General features: G+C 50.2%; 1 protein-coding gene across 7 annotated transcripts in view; it reads right to left on the bottom strand.

The window, feature by feature from the left end:
* CLASP1 (cytoplasmic linker associated protein 1) overlaps window positions 1-3,317 on the bottom strand; it is a 200,300-nt gene extending 196,983 nt beyond the window's left edge. For 6 of the 7 annotated variants that reach the window (XM_068407463.1, XM_068407465.1, XM_068407467.1 and 3 more), the window contains exon 1: window positions 3,250-3,292. The gene's annotated coding sequence lies outside the window, so the exon portion shown is untranslated. Of the gene's footprint in view, window positions 1-3,249 lie in introns of all 7 variants that reach the window. The other variant, XM_068407464.1, reaches the window with a different exon arrangement.
* Between the last annotated feature and the right edge of the window lie 12,745 nt (window positions 3,318-16,062).

Raw genomic sequence — 16,062 nt, 5'->3', positions numbered from 1 at the left:
GAAGAGAAAGTGATCTCTCGTGTTTACGACAGACATTAGTGCAGCACAGAATGCCAAGGAACTTGCATGTTTAGCTCTTCAGCATCCTGCTGCACAAAGCTCTTAACTAGCCCACATCAGGCTTTCACAGAATCACAGAATGTTAGGGATTGGAAGGGACCTCAAAAGATCATCTAGTCCAATCCCCCTGCCGGGGCAGGATTGCCTAGACCATATCACACAGGAACGCGTCCAGGCGGTTTTTGAATGTCACTGAATGAGCTCTAAAGAAACATGCAATGCAAACTCCAACACTGTACAGCTTGATGAAAACAAAGAAACTGAGCAAAGAGCAGCATGAAGCATACACCATCAAACCGCAGGGTAAAGCTGAGGCTGTTCTGCACCAGACTGCCACAAACATCAACCCTTCATCAAGGCAAGAAGCAAACCCCTTTCCTCACAGTCAGACTGCTTACAATTTACTGAAGTCACAGCCTCAACAAATGAATAGACAAAACCAGTTTATTTTATTCACTCAGCTGAGACCTCTTGCCAGCATTTTTCTTACCATGCTGGCAAGTGCAGCTGGAAGGTGCACTCTCAGAGCCCAGGAAGAAGCTTCAATTACAGCTGCCAGCCGAGGAGGCGTTACAGCAGCAAGCCCGATCCAGCTGCACGCCAAGGAGATTTCCAGCCCTAGTCTAGGCAAGGCTCAAGATAATGAGAGACTCAGGGTGACACATGAGCCTGATCCAAAGTCATCTGAGGCCAGAAGGGACTGTAATGGCAGTCCACAAGCTTCAAAGCCACATTACTCTCACAAAAACTTGCCTGGATGTTGAAATGGGGAGGTCATTACTTTATCCATCTGAAGATTTCACATCCAGTCTCTTTCACACTTCTAATAACACAGCAGGACCTGCCCTTAACACAAAGCTTGTTGAGGGCAAGATCTAGCTCCTCATGTTGTGACACATGACTGAAGTGATCAGACTTGCTGTCAGCTCTCATCCTCTAACAGCCAACAGCCCTGACCAAATTGCCTGATGGATAGGGAAAGATTGACTAACACGTGGGAGAAACGGATAAATCATTTGGGTTTGAGTTTTGCTGTTTAAATGTCTGGATTTTGTAACACTTAAGTTGTAGCTCAGATTTAAGATTCCCACAGAACTTCAAAGATGACAGGAGGACTACCTCATTCTCTGCAATTGTCCCTCTAGGGAATGGCACATGAACTGGAGACACCTTTCCATCTCACAGGCACGCTGCTGTCTCACTTTTAGCACCGTACGTTATCAACCAAGTAAAGCAAGGCCAAAGTGTTCAACTTCATGGCATTTTTCTTCTTGAAACAGAAACTTTCGAAGCTGTCTGATCTATTCCAAGGACTTCACAGGAATATTGCAGGCATCAGTGTGAAAAAAAATTCCATTGACATTAGCAGCAATTTTTTTAAAAAGTGAAACAAGTGTGACTAGAAATACAGAGAGGATCACCCATGGTGACATGGTCATTGCTCTGTCCCTCTCGTAACTTCCAGGCTTCAGTCCCACTAACTGACAGGGTTAAAAACAAGCAAGAGATGGACTTTGCCAAGCCCAGGAGTGCAGCACAAAGGCTTGTTCCACACGAGCTACGCTGCCATAAGGAAGACCCTGAATACGACAGTACTGCAGCTCCCTCCTGCACTTGGTGTAGTCCTTTGCTCTAGTGAAAGCCCACCACTATTGGAAGTTCCCAAACATATCCAGCTGCAGCCCCCTCCTCAGTTGCAAACCTCTTTTAAATCTAGTTCAGAATCCCACACAGAAGCACACACTCACGCTTCTAATGCCTTTGCAAGATCTAATTTGAGAACTAGTGATCTAAACGGTGGATTTGCGTCACCAGGTATTAAGCGACAATACTCTCGTTGGTCTTCAACAGCACCCAGGTGGCATCAAGAGGAGCGTGCGACGAAGACGCAACTGCTCAAAAGATGCAGAGAAAGGGTCTGCACTACTGAGCAGCAAAATGGACTCCAATATATTTGCCAGAGATGCTGGCACAAGCACCGAGGCGGAGACCGCATCTCTGCCCTACCAACCCCGTCTCAGCGCATGCTGCTTTGCTTAACCCTTGTCTCCTTTACTAAATGCTGACATATGAAACAAGCCTGCAAGGGACAGAGGGATCTACTGGTCAGAACAACCCTCACACCTGGGAAGTCTCTGCCCTACTCCACCACAGGCTTCCCATCCAACCTTGAGCTTGTCACCCTGCCTCAGTTTCCCACTTTTCACAAGAAGCTGTGCAGGGGTGTGGGGACAGGGATAGCTTTTCCCTTCCTCAGAGATATCTGAAGACACACACACTGAAGATACCTTAAGCGCAGCCCACACAAGCCTGAATAAACACACTGACAAATAACTACGTTTTATTCAGACTCAGCATCTCTCTGTAGCATTTTTGCAGGATTTGTCTAACAATCAAACCACCTTTTTATACAAACTTCCAGCCCTCACCCAACACGCATTAAAGATTTTGATAGACGTTAATTAACTAAAGCACGACACGTGCACAAAAGTGCCGAACACAAGAGCTGAACCCACCCAAATCACAAGATGGTTTTAAAAATACGGCAGCCCCCAGACGTGACCGTAACGCCGCGCTGCTGAGCGAATGCAACGCGGCTGCACTTCACCTCCCTCCCCTCAGCGTCTGCACTACCGGAGACCCTCGCAAGCGGCCCCGGCCCTGCGGCGGCCCGAGCGTGGCCGCCTCCCCCGCCGCAGGGCAGGGCCGGCCTCGCGCTGCTGCTGCTCCCGCTCGGCCGGTGCTCGGCGGCCCCGCTCCAGCCCTGCCCGCAGAGGAGCCCGCACCGCTGCTGCGCCCTAACGGAGTCGGGGCCGCCCCCCCGCCCCCGCTCGCTGTCCCCCGCGGCCCCAGGGGCGGGGAGGCCGAGGGGCGCCTCCACGCCGGCCATTAGGCCCCGGCAGCCCCCGCACCCCGCCCCCCCAACGGCTCCCGCTGCGGCCGCTACGCCGCCGGACCGTCCTCCCCCTCCCCTCCCACAAACCACACCGCTGGGCGACCCGGGGCTGCGCTCCGGCCCGGTGCGGCGGGCGGGACCGCCCCAGCGGCGCCCACCCCTCTCCGCTCCCCTCACGGCCGCGCTCCCCACCGTCACCCAGCGGCGGCACCACACAAAGCCCCCCGGCCGCGCTTCACCCCCCGTCGCAGCGGCCCTCCCCCGCCCGGCGCGGCGTCGGCGGCAGGCGTTACCTGTCGGGCGCGGCGCGGGGGGAGGCGGCGGTGGGGCGGGGGCCGGGCGGCGCTCAGTGCCGGCGGCGGCGCCCGTTGCGCTGCATGGCTGCGCGCGCCCGGCTGCCCCGGGAAGAATGGGAGGCAGCGCGCATGCGCCGGGACGTCACCGCCCCGCGCCTCTAGAAGGCTCCCGGGCCGGCAGCGCGCATGCGCGCAGGGGTGCGCATAACCGCTCCCCTCCCCGCCACGTACCATAGAGTGCGAGGCGAAGGCTAGAGAGAACGCGCCTCCCGCCGTTCTCTATGGTAGGTGTGGGGAAGCCTCCCAGCAGGGCGGCGGTGAGGTCAGTGTGCGCCGTGCGCATGCGCCAGGGCAGCTCCGCCGCGGGGGGACGCTGATGGCTGGCGGGGCCGCCGGGGTGATGAGGGGAGCGGTGGGCGGGCAGGCGGTTCTCCAGGCCCAGCGGGGGCCCGAGAGCGAGTCCCGACCGAGCTGTCTCCGCAGAAGGCGACGGGAGTACAGCGCTCCTGGCTGGCGGGCCCAGCCTGTGAGAGGCTTAAACGTTTTGAGCGGAATCCCTGGTACTGGGCAGAGGGAGCCGGGGGCCGAGCGCTGCCGTGTGGAAAGCAGCCTGAGGCGACATGTCTGTGCATCGCCCCTCCTTCGTGAGTCGCTACTGAGGGAAACTGTTCACAGAATCACAGAATCATTCAGGTTGAAAGAGCCCTCTGGGATCATCGAGTCCAACCGTTGCCCTGACACCACCATGGCAACTAGAGCATGGAACTAAGCGCCATGTCCAGTGTTTATTCTTAAACCCCTCCAGAGATGGTGACTCCATCACCTCCCTGGGCAGCCCATTCCAATGTCTAATGACCCTTGCTGAGAAGAAATGCTTCCTGATGTCCAACCTGAACGTCCCCTGGCGAAGCTTGAGGCTGTGTCCTCTTGTCCTATCACTAGTTGCCTGGGAGAAGAGGCCGACTCCCACTGCAGGTGGGACCTCCCTTCAGGGAGTTGTAGACTGCACTAAGGTCACCTCTGAGCCTCCTCTTCTCCAGGATAAACAACCCCAGCTCCCTCAGCCGTTCCTCGGCGGTCAGACCCTCCAGACCCTTCACCAGCTTGGTCACACTCCTGTGGACTCGCTCCAACACCGCAACATCTTTCTTGAAGTGCAGGGCCCAGAACTGGACACAGGATTCAAGGTGCGGCCCCACCAGTGCCGAGTACAGAGGGACGATCCCTTCCCTAGACCGGCTGGCAACACTATTCCTGATAGAGGCCAGGATGCCATTGGCCTTCTTGGCCACCTGGGCACACTGATGGCTCATGTTTAGCCGGCTGTCGATCAGCACCCCCAGGTCTCTTTCCACCGGGCCGCTTTCTAACCACTCTTCCCCCAGCCTGTAGAGCTGCAGAGGGTTGTTGTGGCCCAAGTGTAAGACCCAGCATTTGTTCTTGTTGAACCTCATGCCATTGGTCTCGGCCCATCTATCCAACCTGTCCAGATCCCTCTGTAGGGCCTTCCTACCCTCCAGCAGATCGATACTCCCGCCCAGCTTGGTGTCATCTGCAAATTTACTGAATCCCTACGTCTTGATCATCTATAAAGATATTGAACAGCACCGGCCCCAGAACTGAGCCCTGGGGAACACCGCTAGTGACCGGCCGCCAGTTGGACTTTGCCCCATTCACCACCACTCTCTGGGCTCGGCCATCCAGCCAGTTTTTAACCCATCGAAGAATCCACCCATCCAAGCCCCGGGCAGCCAGTTAAAAAGTGCGGTCTTTGTTAAAAAGCTGCATTTAAAAGCAACTAACTCTTTCTCCTAAGCGCAATGAGTTGCAGCACTCCTACTATAGGACTGAGGTGAAAATAGGAAACAAACTCCTTGCGCACAGGCTCTTTACCAAGACATGCTTGACCACCTTCTTCCCTTGGCTTATAACTGCTTCTCTCATGTTGGTTGTGGGGAACCTTCATTGCCCCTCAAACACCCCCAGCTGTCCTCGTCCTCTGAGCTGCAGAAAGCAGTTGACCTCCATAAGGTGGTGGAACATTGTGGTTTCCAACAAGTACGTAGTCTGAGCCATCAAAACAGTTCATATGGAAGAACTGTATGTGGAAAGAATGGTTCCTTTTCAGTCATAACTTCTTGAAATAATAACGCCCTTTTTTTGTGGCTCACAGTTTTGGCACAGGAATGGCTTTTGGCAAGCTCCCTCCAAACACCACCAAATTTGCTAACTTGTTCTTTCCCACCATCAGGTTCCAGAGCAATACCTAACTGCTGCTTTGCATGAAGGACTCAGCATAGGTCGAACATAAAGAGTGGAACAGGCTGCACAGATGCCAAGAGAAAGCTGGGGATATTAGTGCTTAAAAGAATGCTAGCTCTGTGTAACTGAAGGCAGGTGATTACAAACCAGCTTTAGAAATTACCTGGGTTCTCACCCCTCAGGCAGCAGCTAATCTCCTGAGAGCCCTCACCAGCTAAGTACTACCCATGGTAGAGGCACAGCAGCCCTGCTTCACCTACTGTGGCTTTCCAATCCCCACATTACTACCTGTGTGCACTCAGAGGAGGGACAGCTAGTGCTCTCTCTCCCTAGTTGGGCAGTTCTGCAACCAGGATTTCAGTTGTTTGCCCTTCTCTCATTTTGCAGTCTCCTAACAGCAGCTGATGACAGGGTAGAGAAGATCATCAGTACATTAATAAAGCACTGATCATTCCACTTCAGATGAATCTGATGTTAGAACTATAGGCAATGCTTTCTTGGAAAGTCTAGATAGTTCCCTCTCTGCTACCTACAATACCATGACATTCCATTTTGAGCAAGAATATTAAATACAAATTGAACAAACAGTTCTAAGTTAGCTGAATTATGATAAGCAGTATTTCATTTAGCTTCAGTAAGAAATCAATAATTGTGTATCACACGTTGCTATGAATTTATTCTCTTCAGTGTTACAACAAAGAGGCATTTACCTTGGAAATCTCTCAGTATTGCCTTCTGATATAATTGGGTGTTTGCCCTTTTTTTCATAGATTCTTACTTCTAGTGATTTTAGGGTCCCTGTTTGGCAGTCTAAAGCTTCACAGAGAGATGCAGCTGGCTTGGGTTTTAAGCACTTCCCCCCACCCCCCCCCCAGATAAAATTTGCACAGAAAATACAATTTTTATTTTCTTTTTTGTTGCAAGACTTCAGGTGACAACTGCACAAAACTTAGAAGATTCCTCACTGTGAAATTAACAGATAGACTGTGGACACGGTCTTTCTCCATGTGTTTTCTTCACATTTTCCTTATAAAACAGGTATGTCTCTGCACAGAAATAAATTTGTTATTTAATCAGCTCTAATGTTTTGATTTTTTTCTGTTATTACATGACCATTTCCTTGGCTCCCTGCAGAGACTTTTGGAACAGTTTATGCCTGTATTTTTAAGATACCCAAACTGCTCCATGAGCAGCAGCACTAATGATGCCTGGTTTCCTACAGATCTGTGTTCTTTGTCCCTCTAATCCGCCCTTGCTCTCCCAGCAGCCCTACCTTCCTTTGTACGCCCTGGGACACTCCCCTGTAAGGAGACAGAGGCAGCACGAGGTGCGGTTAGTCCAGGGCCGTGTACATGTGCAGATGGACTGGCAGGCTGCTGCCAAGGGAATCACACCATGCCCCATCTCCCTCCTGCCTTTCCCTGAGGCTGGCGATGATTATTTCTCTCCTCCAGTTCTCATGAAACTTGAGATTCTTTCCTCCTCCCTAAATGTTGAGAAGGAAAAAAGGAGGGGGCTAGCCCCACAGCTGAATAGATGCAGACAGACTGAGCACATAAGCCTCATTTTCATTAGGAAAAGAAGTCTAAAATACATTGTAACCTGCAGGTTTGTCTTCAAACTTTTTAAAAGGAGGCAGTGAAGGCACTGTTCTGATTCTTGCCCTTTAGGTGTCTTACAATTAATCACTACTGCATATAGTATTGCACTTCATCACACACCATACTGCACACTTCATCCTGCTTTCTCTCATAGAACACTCCTTTCATGGATATTTTTTTTTTAAGCTTTCTATTAGAGTCTCACAGCAACTCAGTATTCTCTAACTCTGCTCAGAGGAGGCTCCTCTGGATTATGCTGTGCAGTCCATCAGCTTTCACAGGGACATCAATCTGCAGTAGTTCTGGCATCAGCTATGAGAGACCTGTGCATCCACTACCTGTGACAGTTCTCACTGGAAACCCACCATGAAGGCACATCAGGATATTCAAAGGGCAACTAGATCTACGTTTGCAGATGGAACCCAACCTGCACAGACACCTCAGCTTCTCCAGAGTTACTGTTAGGTAACCACCATGCTATTTCTAACCAGACCTTGGGGATTCATCCTGGGGTGCAGAAAGGACTTTCTAAATGAAGGACACTGGAGGAGCTGCTACCATCACACACGAGTGCTTCGCAGGGACTTCACTACCAGTGGCTTAACAGCAGGCATTTGGCATCACCCTTCTAAATAACGTACCTAAATAAAGGTGCTTCTTACTATGCTCTCATTTCTGAGAGATCTGCATTTACTTACCTATCTCACACGTGGATCTCCAGCACAGGCAGGACTAGTGCAGCAGAAAGGCAGGAACATCTGTCTCCCAAGAGGATACTGTTCCCAGCGAAGCAGCACATATCTCTCTAATCAGTTCACCTGCAAAGCACACTGTTCCCTGCTTGTTGAGAAAGGTCTGGTTCATCGTAAGTAGGAGGTGCGTGCCTATACATGTGCAAAATACAGCACAGTCCATTTGCAAGATGAAGTAGGAGATCAGCTTGTGGTCATCTGCAGTAAGGGCAAAGTAAAGCAGAAAGCTTTTTGAAAATAAAGGAACGTATGGATATTCTAGCTTTCATTTACCAACACTGCTCTTTCAAACAAAAACACATCAATAAAACAGAACCAGTGGGAAGCAGAGGGGTGGATTGCGAGGGAGAGAGGCTCTGTTTCAGTAGAAACACTGACTATACCTGAGTGACCTGCTCTTTGCCTTTCCTCCAGGGCCCTTTTGCACAATGTCTGCTCAGGAATCTGATGGCCGAGTGCTCTGAGGTGAAATGTATTCATTTATGAATTACAGGATAATGATGTAGTTGCCCATGACAGCAAAGGTAGCAGCATCAAGCCTGGCTGTCCCTGGGTTGCTTCCCTAGAGCTGAGCACGCTGCCATGCAGACTTAGAAAGCCACATTTCCTTGATGTGCTGTCCCAACTTGACTACTTGCATGGCTAAGGGGGAGAACAACTTCACTTGACTTGACGTAGCACCGCATCTCTCCCTTTGCCATCTCCTGGCACTTACATCTCCTGCACACATCACCCGAGCAGACTTGTGCAGTGCTGAGGAGAAGGCTGGATTGCTGCTGGCACAAAGATAAGTGACACGTGAAGCCCAAGGACCCAGCTTCTGAGTGCTGTTGATCCCACTCTGGCACAGGCTCCCTGTGTGACTCATCTCCCCTTCCCCTCACTTACCTGTGAAACAGGGAACAAACGCCTTGTCCATACTTGAAGCAGGGAAAGCACTAGCTGCTTCAGATCAACATTAAATTTAATAACTCCTCGTTCTTCCCTTTGCACGTGACAGTTGTCACAGCCCCAGATTTGAGCACTTTCAGCTCAGACAATACGCTCCTGCACTCCTATCTTTAATTGGCACTTTCCTGCCAAGCCTCAGCGTTTTGCGTCGGGCTTTTTCCACAAACAAAGCAGCCTGCTGACCCACTTAACTCCCACGTGAAGGCACACGAAGCTTCGCTTCAGTCGCCAAACAGAAAGGAAAACGTGAGAGCGGAAGGTTTTGATTAAAGGGAAGTAAGCAAATGGCTTCAAGGCTCATCGTGTGCACATGGGTTCGTCTGAGTGTGTTCACTCCTCGCAGAAATTTGGCAACCCGGGGAGAACCATCACGTACAAAGCAGGTAGTCCTCATGCCGTGTGAATTGGGTTTGATTCGAGATTTCCTGTTGGCATGAAAGTCCTGTGAGCCATGCGACATCCCCACGGGCCTCTTGCTCTGCCCTGGAGTGACTGCCTCCAGGGTGGCAGGAGGCGGTTCACTCTCCCTGGCCAAAACATCGAGGAAGGTACCAATTAGTGTTAATTGCCGCGTTCTTTGTTTTGTGACTGGAATCTGAGCAGAACCCCCCCCCGCAAACTGAACACAGGCTACTGGCAACAGCTTTCCACCCTTTCTGACTCGAGCTAGGTTTAATGCAGTAGCTAGAAGATCTCTAGTCTTAAAGCACAGGCATTAGGTCTTGTATTTGCATCAGAGACCATATTTTTCCTGGCTGCCCCCAGGCCTCTGGGAAGAAACATTTACAGGTCAAACTAACAGGAGGCCTATTTTTGTGTTGCACTTAAATTTACATTAAACAACATTTCAGTCCCATTTCCTCTTCCCTCATAATGCCCCCTTTACACTCTTTCAGATGGATTTACTTCTTCCTGTCCTTGTTCTCTATAGGCATCTGCTGTTATTTTATATAGTTATCTGTGTTACTTTATCTTTTTTTCCCACCAGCCAAGCACTTAGAATTATGCTCACATCTCTTTTTTTTTTTTTTTTAATATGCTTGCACATCACACATACCTTAGCAGCATGGATTCTTTTCATCTTTGAAAAACATTTCCTTTTTATCCTCACCCAAATATCAAGCCAACTGGAAAGTGGCACATCGAGGTTAGGAATGCAGTCTGCTCCTGACAGGGAAAAAAAATGCTGAGCTTTGCAAGAGAGGCTAAGTGGATTAAGATCCTTTTTAAAGATTAGGTCACCCTTCACCCCAAATGCAGATTTCTACTGAAATTAATGGAAGCTCTTACAAAATGCAACGGGAGGGCTGACATTGAACAGCAACACAGCAAAAATACACCCGCAGTCCACTCAAAACCGATTGTCCAAATCACCATCTCCAAATGGTTCTTAACAACCGACTGATTGAATCTACACTCGGTATTAACACGGCAGAATTTCATCTTGTAAAATTATGAGCTGATGGGGAAAAAAAGCTGAGCTAGTCAGTTCTCAGGATAAAAACTTGGGCTGTGATTCATCTGACGTGGCTGCATTGACATTACACCAAAGGACAGGTTGGCCTTAGGAGAATCCATACTGCCTCTGAAACGAGTGCTTTGCACTTGCATGGCTCCAGCCAGCCCAGTCACAAAGCTCTGGCAGCTCCAGCAGCCCCAAACCTGGATGATTTGTTTTCCAGGACACAATTCAATAGAATGCCCCTTAAGCACTGTCCAGCTAATAAACCGCAAACACAGAATCACAGAATCACAGAATCAACCAGGTTGGAAGAGCCCTCTGGGATCATCGAGTCCAACCATTGCCCTGACACCACCATGTCAACTAGACCATGGCACTAAGTGCCATGTCCAGTCTTTTCTTAAACACATCCAGAGATGGTGACTCCACCACCAACCTGGGCAGCCCCTTCCAATGTCTAATGACCCTTTCTGAGAAGAAATTCTTCCTAATGTCCAACCTGACCCTCCCCTGGCAAAGCTTGAGGCTGTGTCCTCTTGTCCTATTGCTAGTTGCCCGGAAGAAGAGGCCGACTCCCACTTCACTTCACTACATCTTGTCGTTGTGTGGGACAGCTGAGGGAAAAAGCCCTGTAGATTTGTCTAACATTTCCTCTGTCCATCACTTCTGGGCAGGTGAACCCAGCCCTTCTAACAGGCAGAACTGTAAACACAGCCCAGCACCTGACAGTCACACCGGGTCCCTTCTAGCTCTCACATCAACAGAAATAAACATCCTGCAGGCAAAGAAGCAGCTGCTGGGCAACTGGCACATACCCCTGGTCGCTCCCCACTGCACGACTGCCTTCTGCAGGACAGGCTGGCGAGAGACAGTAACTCTGAGCACACCCAGCAAGCAAGACAGAGAGGCAAGGTGCTGCCTTCACTCTCAAAATGGTGCAACGCTTTCAGCCTTGCGAAGCCACCCTGGCAGAAGTAGCTCTACTGCCCTGCTTGTTTCAAAGAAACCAAAACACACACAAGCTGGGGCGTTGTGCAAGCACTTGTGGGAAACCGGCAGCCATGCCACACTGCGGAGCACGCAGCCTGTTTTCCAGGTCTGTACCTGCTCACCAAGCCCTCCTTCTCAGTCAGCACTGGAAAAATGCACTGGAAAAAAACAGGACTTTCCAGAACCACTGGAAACCAGTGGTTCTGGAAAGAACCACTAAAAACCAGTTTGTTTTTCTCCTCCCTGTTCTTTAAAACACCAAGTTCCACATCCAGGCCAGGCCCTAGATTCCACATGATGGGTCAAGTACAGGGTTGAATGTGCAGCCACGGAAAGGAGGTGACCCCAGTGCCTGCGGCTCACTGCAGACACCCACCTTGCTGTCTCAAAGTCCTGCAGCATTCATCCTCACAATCCTGCCTGCTCTCTTCAACACCACATTTGAAGAAAATGATAAACCAGCATTTTCTTCCCTAATCGGAGCCAAGACTTGTGTAGAAGCTCCTCTGGAGCTTATCCTTTCCCAGCAGAGGGGATCCATACAGTTACTGGCCACAGACGCTCAGGTGTGTAACTAGTCCAAGCCTCCCAGGGCAGCCAGCATCTCTGTCCCTGCCATATGCTTAATTAATGCTGGGTGGGAGAAACGATGAGAGGCCTTGCTGCACCCTGCATGGGAGAAAATGTTTCACTTTAGCAATGCTCACTCACGCAGTTAACTGTTTCCTCAGCTTGCTCTGACCGCTGCTGGCCGTGGGCAGGGAGGGATGTGCCCGGATTAGTGGTGCCAGGCAGCAGCCTGACGCACAGAACAGGCCTCCCCTCCACCTCCCGTCTATCCCTGGCCAAGAAGGTGACCATTATTGCTGCCTGGAGCTGGACATTTCAAGGCTTTGTGGGGTAGATTGTAAACTCCAGAAAACAGGATGTGTTTGAACAGCATCTTGGACAATGAGGGAGTCTGCTCCAAGAGGAGGACTCGTGGGTATTCGTGGAAAACACCTAATAGTGACCACATCCACCACACTCCTGTTACCTGCTTGCCCAGCTTTCACCTGCAACACCCTGCCCAGGGCAGGGACGTGCACAGCACCTCACACAACACAGCCCTACCCTACAGCTAAAGTGAGAACCACACACCCCAGCGCTCTGAAGGGAAAGTTGGGAGACGAAGAATTTGCTAGAGCTACCCTCTGCCTCGCTGGTGCTTTACTTGGAGGGGAGAGGATGTCACCCCTCAGAGCTGTTCACAAATCCTCCCTTGCACCACGAGCTATTTGCAGGCAGGTTTCAGCCTTGCTCCTCGGGGCTGCAGGCATTTTAAAAGTCAGGTATGCAAGCAAACAGGCTCGTTACTGGCAAGAGCCAGTGTCACTTGCCCAGCCTGCTCTCCTCCTCCAATCAGGGCTCATGAGCAATCACCAGCAGTTGGACCACGGTTTGCAGCACACTCCTGATGCACCGTGCAGCCTGGGCATCCCACAGCACATCTAACAGGGAAAACAAATACGAACATCAAACTGCATCTTTAACTTTGAGCAGTCTAACACTGCCAAATTCACCAATGCCTTTTTCTCTGAGGTGAGCATTGGCTTCATCATTCCTTTCTCCCCTCTATTTTACAGCCAATTCTGCTTCACCCTCACCCCTCCCTGCCCCATTCCTCTTTTACTTCCACTGCTTCACGTGCTGGGAAATGCTGTGCACTCCGAAGCCCAGCTCACCTTCCTGTAAAATGCAGAAATTGGAATAAACGAGTGGAAATTAGCAGACATTGCTAGCACCTGAGTGTTTCTGAAGCTTGAAAACAGTACTACATACATAGCTGTCCAGTAAACCAGCTCCACAAAGTCTCTCATTACACAAAGGCAGAGAGTTTGCAGGTTATGCCCTGAAACCAAAGCCCCCACACTCGTAGCATCCCAGTAAATACAACCCACAGCCTGCCCTAAAAGCAGTGGCCAGGAGGTTTGTGTTTGTTCAAGATGAATAAACAAATGACTGGAGAGCTGAGAAATAAAACTCAGTGCAAGGACTGAGGCATAACTCATGACACAGCACGTCTGCCCATTTGCTACGGAAACTATGTTTGGCAAATATCAGGTGTCTGAATTTCTGCTTACGTACATCTCCCAGGACAGCAGTGTATTAATAACACAGGCAGCCTAAAAACAGAAACTATCACCAAGAAAAGCTGCCCTTCTGCTGCAAGTTCCTTGCTGTAGCCTGGGTATTGTTGTGCTTTACTCAAACAGCACAGAATTTCGTTCCCTCGCTTTTCAGATTTGCCATCTAAACTCATCTCAATTGAAGGAAGACCAATAAACAAAAGGAAGGGAAAGGAAAATTACAGCAGGAAGCAAACCTCATTGTAAGCCCAGCTTTCCTGAACGTCTTCCCATCGAGGCTTGCACTACCATGTGAATATGGAGAGAGAGCAACGACCAGGGTGCAAGCGTAAAGGCACGAAGCTCTTCAAGAGATCTGCAGGAGCCTAAGTCCCTGGAAGCTCATGCAACTCGACAGGACAGCCCAGGCATGACAAGCAGCATGAAAAGAAGCCACAGAGTCAAACACAGAAGCAAGCAGCAAGCAGGCACAGGCTTCCAGGCAGGGGCAGACCACCAGGCGCAGAGAGGAGCACGGTAACAGAAGCAGAGCAGGATGAAAGCGACACCAGGTTCAAAACGCAGGCAAGCAGTTGGAGCAGGAGGCACGGGGAAGGAGCTGCTCAGGCTTCGCTGAACGTGGAACTGCACTGGGTAGGTTAGTCTGGTTAAACTAAGCTTTCTGAAGAGCAGCTGTAACTCAGCAGCCTTGGAAGGAGTGTGTGTGGCAGCACCAAAGAAATGGGCGTATTTGATTAAGATCCACACCAGGTTTCTCTCATATTCTTCAATCGTGTTAGAGATGCGTTAGTCACCCCAATGCAGCCAGTCACTCCAAACTGCCTGCCCTAGACGTGCTGCTTCATAAATCCGGGAGGTCATCTCCCAGGAAACCTCGTGCTGCCTTTGTCAGCCACACAACCGAGGCGTGCTGCCCCCCGCTGTCACACCAGGAGATCCTGTTGCAGGCAGGAGAAAGCGCAGCCTCATTTGTAGTTCATCTTGACCCAACAGCCATCTTTATTTGCACAACACAAAGTTATGAATAGGGATTTTAAAAGAAAACTGTCCATTCTGGGCAGATGCCTTCTGCTGCTCTCTGCTGTATGAAGTCGAGGTAGAAAAGTTTTCTCAGAGCTGCACGTCAGTGGGTTCCCCAACAGTTCAGAGCGACAAAGAAGAATCATCTACTTTGAGTCACCGAGAGAATGTCATTACGATCACATAGGACTATTAAGTGATCAGGCCAGACAGGACAGAATTAGCCAGGCGAACGGTTCAGATTTATTCTCCTCTGCCAGGAGCCCAAGTCTTAAAATAGCCAAGGAATTAGCGCCAGCCACCTACCTGAGCAGCTGGTTATTATCACCTGGGCTTTCCTCCGAAATCTTCTGCCAAGCCTGACCTACAGCCAACAGTGCAGCAGTAGAGAGCATTTCATCTCAGACAATAAAAGATCAAGGCTAAGTACGTGCCACAAAACCCACACTGGAATTTCTGCAGGTTTCAGATTCGCAATAAAATCCAAATTCTAATTGCACAGTCAAACTGCATTTTCAAACAGGACTGGAGAACTGCAGTCAGCTATGACAGGTAATGTTGGAACGGGCAACTAGCGATAGGACAAGAGGACACAGCCTCAAGCTTCGCCAGGGGAGGTTCAGGTTGGACATTAGGAAGCATTTCTTCTCAGCAAGGGTCATTAGCCATTGGAAGGGGCTGCCCAGGGAGGTGGTGGAGTCACCATCTCTGGAGGGGTTTAAGCAAAGACTGAACATGGCACTTAGTGCCATGGTCTAGTTGACAGGGTGGTGTCAGGGCAACGGCTGGACTCGATGATCCCAGAGGGCTCTTCCAACCTGACTGATTCTGTGAAAGAATAAAACCTGATGCACAACAAAAAGCTACACTTGATTCTCTGAACTCGTACCACTGGTGACTTTCCTGGTTCACTCACCCAGTGGCTTATTACAATACTGCAATGTGCTTATCACCCCCTGAAGCAGAAGATATTCTTGTTTCACACAGGCAGTGAAACTAAAATACAGGGACAAGATGCTGCAGGGCCCAAAGGACAACAGAACTCCTAATACAACCCAGACTGCTCTATTACTGATGTATCTTCTCCAAGAGCCTTGCTCACTCTGAGAATAGCTGTACGTACGAGAGTTTGCTACCATTTGCTCCTCTCCACAGTTCACCAAGAAGTCCCTCTAAAGGCAGCCACACCTTGCAACTCCTTGAATATTTTCTGAACCAGACAACAGCACGTTTATGGCACACAGAGAATCAGCAAGTTACCTTTGCCTGGTCAGCCCAGAGGTAAACCAGTATGTCAGTATGCACACGCCTGAGACCTCTGCAGAGTGAAATGCCTTCTACACAAGCATGCAAGGAATTAAAGCGTAGCTGTGACTCTGGCTAAGACACCAGCCCACAGATCACCCTGTGTCCTCGACAGCAAGGTACGCTCTCAAATGCAAACCTTTTGCCTGCATAGGGAAAGGAAGGGGAATCTTGAATGTGAGTGACTTTAGCCATCTTCCTCTGTCTCTTACCACCTTCCTAATCCCAGTCCTTTCCAAGTCCTCTGCAACCCCTCCGCATCCTGGCAAAGGCTGTTTCCCAGGCACTGCTGAAAGCAGGGTTGAAAGGCACTGGCTTGCTCAGGCAGCGCACTATTC

This window comes from Nyctibius grandis, chromosome 9 (genome assembly GCF_013368605.1).
Source record: "Nyctibius grandis isolate bNycGra1 chromosome 9, bNycGra1.pri, whole genome shotgun sequence".
NCBI lineage: Eukaryota > Metazoa > Chordata > Aves > Nyctibiiformes > Nyctibiidae > Nyctibius > Nyctibius grandis.
Note: the sequence above shows the minus strand (reverse complement) of the source record. Positions and strands in the feature narration are given on the sequence as shown.